Source organism: Echinops telfairi, unplaced genomic scaffold, assembly GCF_000313985.2.
Source record: "Echinops telfairi isolate 266 unplaced genomic scaffold, ASM31398v2 ScPeMD7_31;HRSCAF=116, whole genome shotgun sequence".
In the NCBI taxonomy this organism is placed as follows: domain Eukaryota; kingdom Metazoa; phylum Chordata; class Mammalia; order Afrosoricida; family Tenrecidae; genus Echinops; species Echinops telfairi.
The window spans coordinates 50,851,788-50,867,006 of NW_022103928.1; the positions used below are offsets into that span (position 1 = coordinate 50,851,788).

Sequence of the window (15,219 nt, forward strand, 5' to 3'; positions counted from 1 at the left end):
GAGTAAAACAGTTCTCCATGGAATTCCATGGAGCCCCAGAACCAATCCTGTAAGCACATGAACCTGCAGTTTCATGGGTATTCCCATCACATCCTCTTCCCTTCCCTGCTCCTGCCACAGGGAACAAGTGCTCCGCCACCGACCACAGTGCTGTGACCATTTCTACTATTTTCCACGGTCTGTAATTAAGGGACACTAAATAATTGATGCCTTTCAATGATGATGTTGACAAAAAATATGGAATATACCAAGAACTCCATAAAGAACCATAAAACCACCTTGGAAGAAGTACAGCCAGAATACTGTTCTTCAAAGGGTGGATGGTAAGATTCATCTCACATATTTTGGAGATATTCTCAAGAGAGGCTGTCCCTGAGGAAAGACGTCCTGCTTGGCAAATCAGAGGACCAGCAGAAAGAGAAAGGCCCCCAACAAGATGAATGACGTGGTAGCTGCAACCATGAGCTGGAAGATGACAGTTGAGACGCTGGTGTCGAGCTGGGAATGTTTTGTAGTGAGGGTGGTTATGCGTCAGAACCCTTTCTACAGTACCGAACGGCCCCAACAGCGAAAGCCAGGTATCCATGAATCATTTGACTATCATTATGGCCTTGTGCTGATGGCCTCCCTCATCTGGAATTTCAGCCTGTATTTGTTCGGTTTCAGGCTTAATAAAGGGGACTCTCGAGAAAATGCTTGAATTGGGGGTCATTTCCCCCCACTTGACAACATGGGAACTAACTTCGCAAATAGGGTCATGCACTTTCCACAGCCCTTTCAAATCGGTGCTGCCATGTTAGATTTAAGATTAGTTACCTTTTTAGTCTGAACTTAAAAAGATGAGGCATGAAATTGGTTTATCAAATTATAAAGCAGAAAATCTTGGTAGGGGACACATGCACTTACTTGCACAAACTCATAACATGCACCCTCCATGTGGGCTAGAGTCACTACTGTGAAGACGTGAGTAACCAAAACCAATGCAGCTGCACATACACACAAAACAAACCAAGAGGCCATGGGAAGCACACGAGTCTGACACGCATGAGTCAGAATGATGCGTCCAAATCAACTCAATGGCAAATAATTTGGGTTTTCGGGATCCTGAAGTCATCCCAGCCAGACATCTAATGAGGCAATGCATTTGAAAGCATTGTTTTTGCTTTCATCATAAAGGCAGATTTCATTAAATAAGATTCAAGACCCCCCCCCCCACCCCCCAACAAAAGAAAAGAATAGGTTGGTTGGGGCAAGTAGAGGAGGTGGCTGGAAGGAAAACATTCGCATCATTTCTCTTTAATGCACCGAGATGATGACATTTCTCTCTGGGTTTTCAGGCATGAAGAGCAAAGCTTTACAACTAGAAATGGATGGGGAGTGGAAATGCAAACCTTCCTTCCGCTTTGCTCGGGTCTCGCTGACAGGAAATCTCTGAACAGATCTTGTGTGTTGGCAGTTTCCCTGTTTATAGATGTTAGACAATGAGACATGCAGACCTGAAAGTTTCTGACCTTCTCTCAGATCATTAGCAGAGACCATGGACAAACAATACCCAAATGGGCTCTATTTTGACTTAAAACCAGTGCATTTGTCTCAGAAGCTCCTTTTTGGGGAGTTCTGTTTTGTTTATTTCTCCTTATTTCTAGGCCTGAGTACCTGGGAGAGTTACATCATGACTTTACGTTGCAAACCTCTCAATGGCTGACTTCCGATTTCAAAGGAGGCAAAACCCTGACAGTTGTCTGAATGCTGGTATCACCAGAGACTCTCCGGAGGCTTTGGGTAATATTCACTCAGGGTCCCAAGAAGGTTTAGGCCAGCGCTGTCTGGCCTAATTTCACAGGACTGTCTGTGAATTTAAAACCTGTCAGTGTAGCTATGTGTTTCTCCATCTGGTTAAAAGAATCGAGATTAGGGAAAGCTTTCTCAGAAAGCTAAGGGGCTATGGGAAGAAGTGATGCTCTTCCTTTACATGTGTCAACCAAACGAAAGAAAGAAAAGTATCTTACGTGTTTGCATGGACATGTATATGCGCAAACACATATGTATGTGTGTATCATTGGATGCAGCACATGAGAAAAAAATATGTTTTCCTTTCCTTTCAGCAAGAAATGATCAATATAAAGTGGAGTAAGGGCCGGGGCCTGGTACATTATCTGTGAACCCAAACTGTGATGATCACAGAGATCTCATTGGGCTCGTTAGAGCTGTCAGGCTGAAGCTGGGCAAAGACCAGGTTACCCAACCTTAAAACCAAAAAAACCCCCGAACTTACTGCCCTTGAGTCAAGGCCAACTGACAGTGATCCTACAGGACAAGGTAGAACTGCCCCTGTGAGTTTCTGAGACTAACTTTTTTTGAGAGTAGAAAGCCATCTTCCTCCTATGGAGAGACTGGTGGTTTTGAACTGCTGACTTTGCGGATCATGGTCAAGGTCATAATCACTGGGCTACTGAGGCTCCCACTCCACCAGCAGGACTCACCTTAGCAAGAACGGTATGCTGTTGATTGGTGGACAGGTGTGATCTTGCTACATCAATGCCCTGTATGCAGTATTAAGATATGTACTATTCCAGCAATCCTGTGATGGCCACTCTGTTATATTCTGCTTATGCTGGTGGGTATGAGGGTGTATCTGAGAGGTGTGTCACCATTGGGGGTCACCCTCCTGAAGCTGTCTTACTTGTTTCTCTATTTTTTCAGTAAATGAAACCCAGGGACGTTGAGCCTATAGGGAGAGAAGACATAACAAGGATTTTGGGGGAAGGATGATATAGAGGGGTGAGGGAGATAAGAAGGAAATGATGTCACAAAACCCAAATAGGAAAAGTATGTCCAGAGACTGATTACAGAAGAAATTGTACAATTGTGTTTGACTTGGTTGAACTATGGAATGATATGATATATGTATCAGTTTTCAAGTTACAGCAAATTAAAAAAAAAAAAAAAGCATAGATCCAGGAATGAGTTCTGGACTCACACTAAATCCTAGCTTCCAACTTAAGAGAAATTAATTCTTACATCATGGCCCTGCTTGATACTTAACTTCATGAAATGATCACTGAAGATAAGGGTGCTACCACAAAATGTGGTTAAGAAAGCAGATAGTGCCCCGCTATCAATCAGAGCAGTGTCTGGTGTCTTAAAGGCTGTATTCAACCAAGCAGCCATTTAAGCGAGGAGCCAATTAAGTCCAGACAGAAGAAGCACACCAGCTCGTAGGATTCAAAGATGACAATTACAAATCTCGAATATGGTAAAGAGAAAAGTATCAGAGCTAAAAGACTGAACACCCAATTTGTGGAAGGCTACAGAGGACAGGGGGAGCCCCAAATGCATCTGCAGAGTATCTAGTCAGACCTGGCAGAAGGCAGATCAGCACTAGCCAAAGGCAAGAGTTCTGAACAGCCGTACTATTAGGCGGAGGCCATTGTAATCTTGATTAGAAGGGATCGAATTAATTATGAGTGCAAGCATCTCTTAGTTGTCCCATGACAGAAATTTCTTCCCTGACATTTTGAACCTTGATGGGGAGGACTTCTACCTCTAAATGCATCATTTATAATTTTGCCTTTATACTAATATGATCTTATCCTTACCACCTTAGTTAGATTTGTCTTGCACTGTTTTCTCTTGGGTTTTCCAGCTGTAAAGCACAGGAAGAGTGGGTGTGTGATGATAATAACTGATACAAGGTGTTGTAGGGAATGCATGGGTAGGGGGTAGGTGATGAAGAGGGAAGGGGGATTTCAGGAGTGAACAGTGAGGGTGGGATATAGGAGGAGCACTAGAACTGATCTCGATTTCACAACTCCGTTTAAAGGAAATATAACCATGGGATGGGGTGGGGGGCTCTAGGACAGATGTGGTGGTGATTGTATAGCTCCCTGATGTGATTGAACAATTGAACTGTTCAATTTTATGATATGTGCCAATAAAACGGTTTGGCTGGGGGTGGGGGGATTACTGCAGAATGGACCCTAACCAAGACCCTGTACTCTACAAAGATGGTTACTCCGGAACTATAAACTAAGGAGGTTGTTGAGATCTACCTCAGACATAAATGCCAGGCACAGAGTCCAAAGGATTTTCTCACTTCCTTTCAGCAAAGCAACAAAAGGTGAAGGAAAAAAGAACAAAACAAGAAGCTGAGAGCCTGGCTCCTAGGAAAGGTTCTTACTTATCCCAGGAATTTGAGTAACTGGTCCCCAGGGTCCCTTGGAGATCTTTATAATGATTTGGCCATTCAAATATTTTGGGGCAGCCAAGAATATTTGTGTTGCTGCTATTGACTGCCCCCAAGTCATGTTAACCCCTGGATGAGGGGAGGGATCGATGCTTGTTCCTGTGTCACCCCCATGGTTGGTTTCAGATCTAATCATTGTGATGCATAGATGTTCATGAGCTGCTTTACATCAACAGCCCCATTTGTCCTGGTCAGTCTTAGTCTGGATGAAACCTGTTTAGCATCATTGCAACATGCAAATGTCGACTGATGGGTGCTGGCTCTGCAGGAGGTGCATTGACCAGGACTTCATCCAGACTCTGTGTGTAGAGGCCAGGTAGTCACCTATTTCATCATCTCTTTCACATGTTCATTCAACAAATACATACTGAGCACCTACTCCGCTCACGATTCAAGGTGTGCCGCCAGCAGCAAACCTGACCTGGCTCAGCCCATGTCAATCTTAAAATCTGGCAAGGGAGGAAAATATTGAACAAATAACCACACAGAAAAGTAAATTTTATAACAGAAAAAGGATAAGACGTTAATGAGAACACATGCTAGGGTCCTTGGGGAAAAAAATTATGGTTAGAGAAATTAAATGTGCCTGGAAGGTACAAAAACCAAAATCCTCTCAACTAAAGCAAGAGACAACATCATGATGATAAAAAAATTCAACTTAAAAAAATTCAACTTGTCAAGGATTTCATTTTACTCCGCTGGATAATCATTGCTTATGCCAAGAATCAGCAGTCAAGAAATCAGACATATTTCACTGGGCAAATCTAATGCACAAGATCTCCTTGAAGTGTTAAGGAACATAGAAGGTCGTTTGATAGCTAAGAACTCATACGCAAGCTGGACAATAAATAAAGAAGATTGGAAAAGAACTGATGCATTTAAATGATGGTGTTGGTGAAGACTATTGAAATTACTCTGAACTACCAGACGGACAAACAAATCTAGATTAGAAGCAAGGATGCTCCTTAAAAGCTAGGATAATGGCACTTCATCTACTGTAATTTGGGCATAGAAGCAGAGAGACTGAGCCCTGGAAAAGGGCATCAAGCTCAGTCAGCTGAGAGTCAGCAAAAAAGAGGAAGATGGGTCAAGGAGGATTGACGGTGGCTGAATATATGGGTTCAAACCGAATGACAATCCTGAGAATGGCGGAGGACTGGGTAGTGTTTGGTTTGGTTTTGTGTACGGTTGCTATGGAGTAGAGCCAATTTAATGGTACCAACAGCAGCACCTACCAAGTGAGACAAAGACTTTTTTGTGTGTGCAGTCACACATCACCTTTTTAGAAACGCTGATACAGTGGGTGGGGGGTGTCATTTGTTTATTTGTGGGGGGCAGGGGTTTGGTTAGATCACCAACTATGACCAGGTGTTCCAACATTGATCTTTATGACACATTAAAATTACTCTGACCATTTTCTTCACTAATAAACCTAATCAAGACCAAAGACTACTATTTTAATATGTGTGGTAGCAGAATTTTCCAAGATCACATCTCTGATGTAACTTGAACTAATTAACAATTTAGCTTGAGTAGAGAAAGCGTTCACTCCAGGCACTGTCAGAGTGAAGACAAAGTACAAAGTTCTCAATATATTTTTTAAAACCTATGTCCTGAAGGAAGCAGAATACCTAGAATAATTTTACAGAGGCAGAATTTCATTTTCATTTTTACATTTAATATCATGAAAATGCATAATGAATTCTAATTGAGATCAGAGCACATATAAGCAAAGGCAACACAAAAGGAACAATGTGAAATGAGTATTTATTGGTCTCGTTGCTCGGGGTGATTTTCAGTGCATTTTTATTAGACTCTGGCACCAATGATAACCATTTCAAGGAAAAATAATCGGAATGATTTTTCCACATATTTGATTTATAATGTATACTCAAAGTATGAGTATATATGGTCCTATGAATTTTCTTTCAAGGGACATTTACAGCTACTGTGGTAGGTTACAAAGAAATGACCCCAATTCTTCATTTTTCCCCGAATCCACATTCTTTGCCATACCACTCTTTTTGTGTATTCCATTCTGAATGTCATTCTAAAGACTTCCAGGGCCGACAGGCAGCCAGCCAAACCCTAGATATGTGAAGAAGCCCAAGAATGATCAGCAGAGGCACTCTGTTCGTACTCTAGATACATGGACAATAAAAGTCTATTATTGCATGCCACTGAGGTTTGGGGTTATTATGCATCATTATTATGGCAACAAGAAAGTAAAGACAGTGCCATTTGTTACGTGCTAAAGCTGTAACTCTTGTACCTATAATATAGATGAAACTCTTTGGAAACAGAGCTTTTTCTTTTTTTGTCTTGTATTTATGCTAGTTGAGCCCAATCAGAGTGGGGTGGGTCCTAAACCTAGTCACTTCTGAAATATCAACGAGTAGATACAGAGACACAGAGAAAAGACAGACACCAAGGAATTCAATGAACATTAATGAGCTTCTCCATGCTCTGATTTCAGACTCCTAGCTTCCAGAATGGTGAGAAAGGAAATGTTGGTTCTTTAACATCACCTACTTGTTGTGGGAGCACTAGGTCACCAAGGCACCATCTCAAATCACCCTCTTTCCAGCATAATCATTTTGTCTTTTGGGCCTACTCTCTTACATTGGGGGGGTGGGGGGAGTGTGATAACTCTACACATGGATTCACTTAGGTTTCATCTCCTCCCACTGCGACATTGAAGAAACCACACAATCATTCAGATAAGTGTTAATCCAAATTGATGATGTCCCACATTGTCTAAACGCCCTGAATCTCTCTTGAGATCACTCTGCTCAGGAACTGCTTCCTCCCTCAGAAGATACATTAGACTTCCCTGGCATTTCTCCAGGTTTCAACCTCCCGTTTTATTATTTTATCAGAAGATGATTTTTCCTTCTTTCTCCTTACAACTTCTGTAAAATAGAGAAACCAATTTAGAACAGTTTTTTCTTAAAAACAAAACGAAACACCTCACTGCCACCATGCTTAGACAGAGGACAGAGTAGAACTGTCCCCGTGGGTTTCTGAGACTATAAGTCTTGATGGGAGTAGAAAGCCTCATTTTTCTCCCAAGGAGCAGCTGGTGGTTTCGAACTGAAGACCCCATGGTTAGCAGCCCAACATGTAAGCCACTATGAAATCAGGGCTCCTCAAATACACTTTTTAGAGGTGTCTTACTCAATGAAACCATCTATCTGCACAAGAAAATGTCAAACAACTCATATCCTTTGTTTATATTTTCTAAAGATGCTGGAAGGAAAACTGAACAAATAACTTACAGCTACATTTATAATTCTCTCTCCTCATTTTTTTACTGAATCCAACTTCAGAAAATAAAACACTCCAGGAATGGTCACCAACTCCCCAAAAGTGTATAGTTATCCATACAAGCTAGATCAAGCAAACTTTTTCCAGTGCCTATGGCCTACAACTTAAAAGTATATCATTTTAGGCCCAAACTTAGACCCATGGCATCCAAATTTCATTGGAAGAAGCCAGGTGATTAGTTGTTATTGTTTTTGTTTTGTTTTTAGTAGGACCCAAGATAATTCTTATGAAAAGTTTGGAAAAGACTTCTCTTGAGCTCTGGTTCTCAGCAAGCTTGGGAAAAGACTAGGTCCCACCATGAAGATGTGATTTAATGGGAATGAAATGAGGGCTGGACATCGGTAGTTTGTAGTGCTCCCAAGTGCTTCCAAAGAACAGCATAAGTTGCTCTCTTCGGTAACAGAAGGAACCCTGGTGGTTACATGCTGGACTGCTAACCACAGGTCGGCAGTTTGAAGCCATCACCCACTCCTTGGAAGAAAGAGGAGACTTTCTACTCCTATAAAGAGTTGTAGTCTCAGAAACCCGCAGGGACAGATTTACCATGTCCTGTAGCAGTGGTTCTAAACCTTCCTAATGCCGTGCCCTTCATACAGTTTATATTGTGGTGCCCCCCAACCATAAAATTATTTTCATTGCCACTTCATCACTGTAATTTTGCTACAGTTCAGAATCAGGTGACCCCTGTGAAAGGGTCATTTGACCCCCAAAGGGGTTGCCACCCACAGGTTGAAAACCGCTGTCCTATAGGGTCTCTATGAGTCAGAATGGATTTGATGGCAGTGAGTTTTGAGTTTGGGGTCTTGTGTGAGACTATATTGATATTGCCCTGGTGCACAGGGGGGAACACTGCTCAAAGGAGGGTATGAAAAACAGAAAATTTACACCAGAATCTCCTCCATAGCAGTCCATCCGCAACAAGTTCAAGAAAGCCAATTTCACTTCCAATGTCATAATCTTCCAAGCGAAGATTATGAGATTTTAAGTTGAATCCGGAGTACTCTCCAGAATTGTGTGTGAAGAAAGAAGGAATGCAAAAATTGAAAGAGGAAGATGTGAATAATGTGATATATTATAAGAAGTCTAGGACATAATTTCGTTGTTTTTTTCTAGAAGTTTCTGATCTTCTGTAACATACCTAGTCTCCCACATACGCCTGCTGGATGAACAGAAGGACTAAGGAGATCTGACAAAGTGAAGCCAATTCAAAATGTACAGAATTCCTCCTGGAACTCTCCTGTTCCCTGACAGTTTTAAATCCAGTCATCAGGTAGATTGTGACGCATGGCACCCTCATGTTTTCCAGAGTAGAATTGTTCAGACAGCTTTAAGTAGATTCAAGCCTCCCACCTTCAGGTTAGCAACTGAGAATGTTAACCATGTGCACCACCCAGGGACTCATGAAGTCTCTTGTGGTCATTTTTTCAAAGACTGTCTTTGGCTTAATTGGTTCTCAGGATCATGGAGCAGAACATGGTGGGGGATCCATGTGTGTCCACTGGATCCTTACTATGCTTTGCTGAAGAGCTCTTCCTCTCATCTGTTCCCTGGTCTGTAACCACACACATATGGGACCCAGGCACATCTTCCCTTTCTGACTGGCATTCTGGCACGCATGGATAGAGTCCATGGTCCTAACCCTTAGACTTCAGTTGCACCCATACATGAAGGCCTCCCAACTCTGACCCCCCAGTTTCTATCTGTCTGATCACCTCTCAGCATCTCGACATCCCCTCGGTGAGACACACACACACTCTGAAATCTCTACACACTGTGTACATGTCTGGGGACCCAAATGTGCTAGCCCAGGTTCATCACCCAAGCCTCCTCCTTCTTCTTTTTCTAATTAAATTTAATGAATTATTTTTTTCAAACCATTTTATTAGGACCTAATCCAGGCATCATACCATTTCATAGCCCAATCTATCCAGCAGTATTGTATAATTGCTATCACAATCCTCCCCCACCTCTGCTGCTGTGCTCCCCAGGAACCCTTAGGCTTGTTATTGTCTCTCTATTCTGGTGTGCAGCAGGTTCTGGATGGCTGTGCAAACCCAAAATACACTTGCAGGACCTACACAGGGAATAAGCCTCCGGTGACTTCCCTCCAACCATAATTTTGAGATGGGACTCACCTTACAATCATACAGAGGGTGTGGAGAGATGACTAGACTACATTAAAACGATAAATCTGACTTGAATGATTAAAAGCTTGTCTTTTGATCTCCTTTTTGATACACTTTGAGCTTGATCTGGTTTTCACTGTTTCCTGTGAGTTTCTTTCCTTTTTCATATTGGGATTTATCTCTGTTGTATTTCCTCATTGTTGGTAGCCTTTGTGACTCTTGGTTGTGGGGTTGTTGTTTTTCATGTTTTTCAGGACATGAATTGTGTGTCCTGCTGTCATTTTCCCCCCATCCACACTGGAAGGGATAGTGGACATTCTGACCCAACTGCTAAGGTTTTCCTTAGGTATCTTCAACCTTTCCCAAGCCAATTCCAGAAAGCAAGGTGCTCGTATGGTATCACAGAGATCTGACATATCCATAGGGATATTGCTAAAAGAATATTCCCTTTCCTCCCCCACTTCCGCTCTCTGCCCCCCGCCCCCCACCCCTAGCGCCCCCATGGCCTTGTACTAACTGAAAGAAGGGGATTTTAAGTTCTCCTTCTCTTAAACCATGACTCTTTCCATCCCAATCTGTGTCTTTCAGTTTATCCTCAATGGTAGATAGGGTGCAGAAAGAGGAACTGGTATAATTTAAGAGACTGGCCTAACATGGTTGAGTTATTCCAAAAGTAATGTTCCAGTTATGCAAGCAGTTACCCAAGTAAATTGTTATTGTTAGCTGCCATCAAGTCGGTTCTGACCCATAGTGACCCTCTGCACCAGGGGTTCTTGAACTACAGCTCGCAGCCACATGAGGCCCACCGAGGACATTTATCTGGCCCACCGGGTGTTTTGGCCGCCGCTGCCTCTCCTGCTTAGCAGCCGACTGGTACAATGTGCATAGGAATTTGTTCATAGTTTTTTTTTTTTAAACTATAGTCCGGCCCTCCAACCATCTAAGGGACAGTGAACTGGCCCCGTTTTAAAAGTTTGAGGACCCCTGCTCTGCACAATGGAATGGAACACTGCACAACTCTGCACCATCCTCGTTATCCTCGAGCGCAGAAACGTTGTGCTGCTTCAAACAACACTATCCACTTTTTCATTGAGGCTCCAATAGTCGTTGCAAAGGCTACACCGAACCCACAGACAATGTTAATGATTATAAGGTGTATTAAGGTAGTTAAAAAGTTGTAATGCAAATGTGAAATGCTCAGAATGCAGTTGTCGATCAAAACATGTTATCAAGTTATTTCTGGGCTGCTAATAAATGCTCAAAAGGCATGCCATTGCACTGTAAGTCTCACCTGAAGTCACTGAGCTCCCTCTGCATCCAGCCCCCCGCCCCCCCCCAATTAAATACTCAAGGGCACCTCACTGGTGTCAGCCTCAGTCTGAAGGCAACTCCACCTCCATGGATCAGCCAGCCCAGCTGCCTCAAATCAATGCCTAATGGCACCCCACTCCATAAGCCAGGCTCCTGCCTCAAAGTACTCACCTTTGCTCGCTCTGTGGGCTGGGAAGTCCACCACTCTGTTCCATGCCTCTGCCTCCTCGGTTCTGCTGCTGCTCCTCGGACATCACAGCTGTCTTCTGGATCCAGTGACTAAACCAAAACACAAACAAAAATTAAAAACAACCCCATTAAACCAAATATGAGGCACAGTCACACAGTCATGAAGCCAGATCCGATCGCAATCATGCTGGGAAACAACTACTAAATCATTACTTATGAAAGTTGTCAGCCAGACGTTCTTCGCAGAGCCGCCTCCGTCTCCTGCTTCAACAGTGTTTGAACGGAACCCTGCGCTCACCAGCCTCCAGGGGCCAACCGGCCGCCCAGCCCGCCCTCCAGCCGCACCTCTCAGCCTTACCCTTGACGCCCGCAGGCTCCACCGCCGCCGCCGTGGCCGCGTCTCCCTCGCAGGTGCGCCGGAACTACAATCAGGACAGAGGCCGCCATCAACCGCCAGATCAACCTGGAGCTCGACGCCTCCTACGTCTACCTGTCCATATCTTACTACATCGACCGGGAGGACGTGGCTCTGAAGAACTTTGCCAAATACTTTCCACACCAGTCTCAAGAGGAGAGAGAACACGCCGAGAAAGGATGCAGCTGCAGAACATCTTCCTCCAGGATATCAAGAAACCAGACCGGGACGACTGGGAGAGGGAGGGGGCTCAACGCCATGGCGTGTGCGCCGCACCTGGAGAAGAGCGTCAACCAGCCCCTGCTGGAGCTGCACCAGCTGGCCCAGGACAAGAACGACCCCCGTCTCCGTGACTTCATTGAGACCCGTTACCTGGATGAGCAGGTGAAATCCATCAAAGAGCTGGGCGACTACGTCACCAAGCTGCTCAAGACGGGGGCCCCAGGTTCCCGCCTGGCCGAATATCTCTTCAACAAGCATGCCCTGGGAGACAGTGATGGAGAGAGCTAAGCGGCAGCCTGGCCTTCCCCAAGTCACCACATGTATGCTGTGTAGACCTGTCCCTTTTCTAGAAATTGTACCCAAGCATCCATTTCCATTCTTCCATTTGTACCTTTCCTTCAGGTAAAGTCTAAAGTCATTTGATACCCAGTTGTCTCAGAGATCTTGGCGGGGAGGGGCCAGAGAGCCGCCAAGGGCCCAGGCAGTCAAATTTTTTAAGCACAGCAGTTCCGCTGCAAAGTTCCACTTACTAAAAAGGAGCTTGCGCAAAAAAATAAAAAAGAAAGAAAGTTATCAAATTCAGTGAGGGTGGGGGAAATCAAAGGAAGCCACCAGTGAAATTTCATATACGATAAACTTTATCACCCAGTTAATTATAAGGCTTCAGGTAGACCCCTTTATGGAGAAGTATGTTGCACTCCCCAAATTCACTCTGCCTTGTCCCTCAAATTGTAGATGAAAAATCAGAACAATTAAAAAATGCCCAATTATTTAAGATTTATCTACTCTCCCTATTCAATTCAGGTTTAAGTCAGATAATAAGAGCAAGCCACAACCCACTGCCTGGTCTTGGAAAACCTGCCTATTCCTGCTTAGGACCATAGTTTCATGGAACAACTCAGCCAATCGGTGTATCACTCCTAGAAATAAAATGCTACAGCATAGTTAAGTGAGGAGCACCTGAGGTCTTAAAAGCTTAAAATGGGTCATTTAAAGTACCACTATCGATCTCTACTTTTGGGGAGTAAAAAAGAATGAAGAGAACTAAACACTCAAAGAAGTGGGTCCACAGGAAAGGCAGTCACATGAACCAAAGCTTCTTTTAGTATGAAACCAAAAGAACTAGATGGTGCCCACTTCTACAGCCAATCGTTCTTTCTAACCAAGCACACAATACAAGGTTGTATGCAGAATTATGGGGAAAAAGATGTAATGTTCAAATTCCTAAAAAAAAAAAAGACTAGACTGCTGGATGGATGGAGACTAGAGGAACTCCAGAGACTGTCCTCCTAAGAGTGAGACCCTTTGCACTTGGAACTGAAGCTACTACTGGAGATAATCTTTCATCCAAATAATAGCTGTCTTTACACAATCAATGGTTAACATTTACCCCAAGACAATGATGAGAAAACAATGAGGATCGGGGAAGCTAGATCAATGGAAATTGAGCCAACAGTGAAAATAATGAAAATGTTGACATATTGCAAAAATTGTCACCAATATCACAGAAGAACATGTATGAAACAGTATTCATGAAAACATAACATTTCATATGGGAAAAACATCATTTTATATATATATATATATACACACACACACACATATATACATATATATATATGCATGTGTATGTGTATTAGTATATGAAACTGCTACTTCCTTCAAAGCAAACTCAACTATGTTTTTGTTTTGGTGATTTTTTGTTTGTTTGCTTTGTGTTCTGGACTTTGTTAATACTTACTCTGTGGCTCAGACCATCTTCCAATTAGAACATATGATTGAAATATAAATTCACTTTATAATATAAGAGAAAACTAACCACTGAACCAGAATAATCATTTGCTTAATGATATCATTAGCAGCATCAAAGGAATTGTGCAGTAGTAAAGATGGTATATAAATGATATGAATATGAACTATAGTTTCAGATTATGTTACCCATCATAAATAGTTCAGCATCAAACAATGTCTGAATCCATCCATCCATAAGTGTTTAATTTTGGTACAAACTTTAATACAGTCAAGACTTCTAAATACAAATATTAAACACAATGTAGGATAGTAGTATAAATTCTTACTAGAGGGCACACTGTGGACCTAGCATTTGAACTGAAAATTGTAAGTCCCAGTCTACTTTTTGGTGGGACTTAGGTAAAGACAAATCTAGATATCTCTACTATGAAATGTTTCTAAGACTTGATATGATAACCACAACAATGATAGCTAATATTTGTTGAATTTTAAGTATCTCCGAGGGCCAGTGATGATTCAATCATAGAACTCTGTCCTTCTGTGCTAGACGCCTGTGTTCAATTATCAGTCAATGCACCTTATGAGCAGCCACCATCCTGTGTCAGTGTACATTTGAGTGACGCTATGGTATCGAACAGGTTTCAATACAGCATCCAGACTAATACAGACAAGGGAAAAAGGTCTGGCAATCTCCTTTTGAAAATCAATCACAACAACTTTATCTGCAACTAATCATAGGGATGCCACACACCAGGGCAGCATTTCCTTCTAGTATCTGCAATCAGCTTGAGTCAGAGGCTCACTTGGTGGCAACTAACAACAAAGTGTTCTGGTGTAAGCTGCAATCAAATTGATTCCAACGCATGGTGACCCATGAATACACAGTCCTGTCCCAGGGGATTGTCCAGGCTATGGCGTTTCAGAATCAGATTACCAAACGTGTCTTTCAAGGCACCTCTCAAACGGATGGAGCGTTTGACCTGCTGACATTTTGGCTAGCTAGTACTCAAGTGCTTAGCCATTTGTATCACGCAAGTTTCCCCTATCTATATTTAATATCTTCACTGCCTGGTAAGATGGGTTCTATTATTATTACCTCTATTTTACCAATGAGCAAACGGAGGTACAGAAAGGTAAACCTACCTGAACAAGACCAGACACAAGACCACAAGACTAGTAAGTGGCAGAGCTGGGATTCAGAAACACTCCAATTCAAATGCTTATATGCGTAAGTATTTTTATGCACATGCTATAGGCCTTCTTAAAATAAAGGAGAAGATTAAACTAAGAACTAATGATAGCATAAAACTCAGCAATCTAAAACTCACCTGGTCTAACAGTATTTATTAGTTAACTCAAAAACAGTGGTGTGGACTTGAATTCTTTGTCAGATGTGCAAGCAATCATCACCAAAAGGATTAGGAATTTGAATTTGAATGCACATGCATTGGTAATCTGGTCCTTGTCTTTATAGTCTCATTTTTAAAAAACCCAGTAAATTGGTAAATGATTATGAGGTCCTTCCGTTTTATAGATGTATCACCTTCAAAACCATTTTAGCAATGTTGTGGTAATTTAAACAATTAACAAAAAAATAATCCCAAAGAACATTTAATGAATTGCTTTCACGT

The 15,219-nt window shown here is 42.5% G+C and overlaps 1 pseudogene; it reads left to right on the top strand.

The window, feature by feature from the left end:
* Nucleotides 1–10,494: 10,494 nt before the first annotated feature.
* On the top strand, nucleotides 10,495–12,124 carry LOC101664322 (annotated as a pseudogene).
* Nucleotides 12,125–15,219: the final 3,095 nt, after the last annotated feature.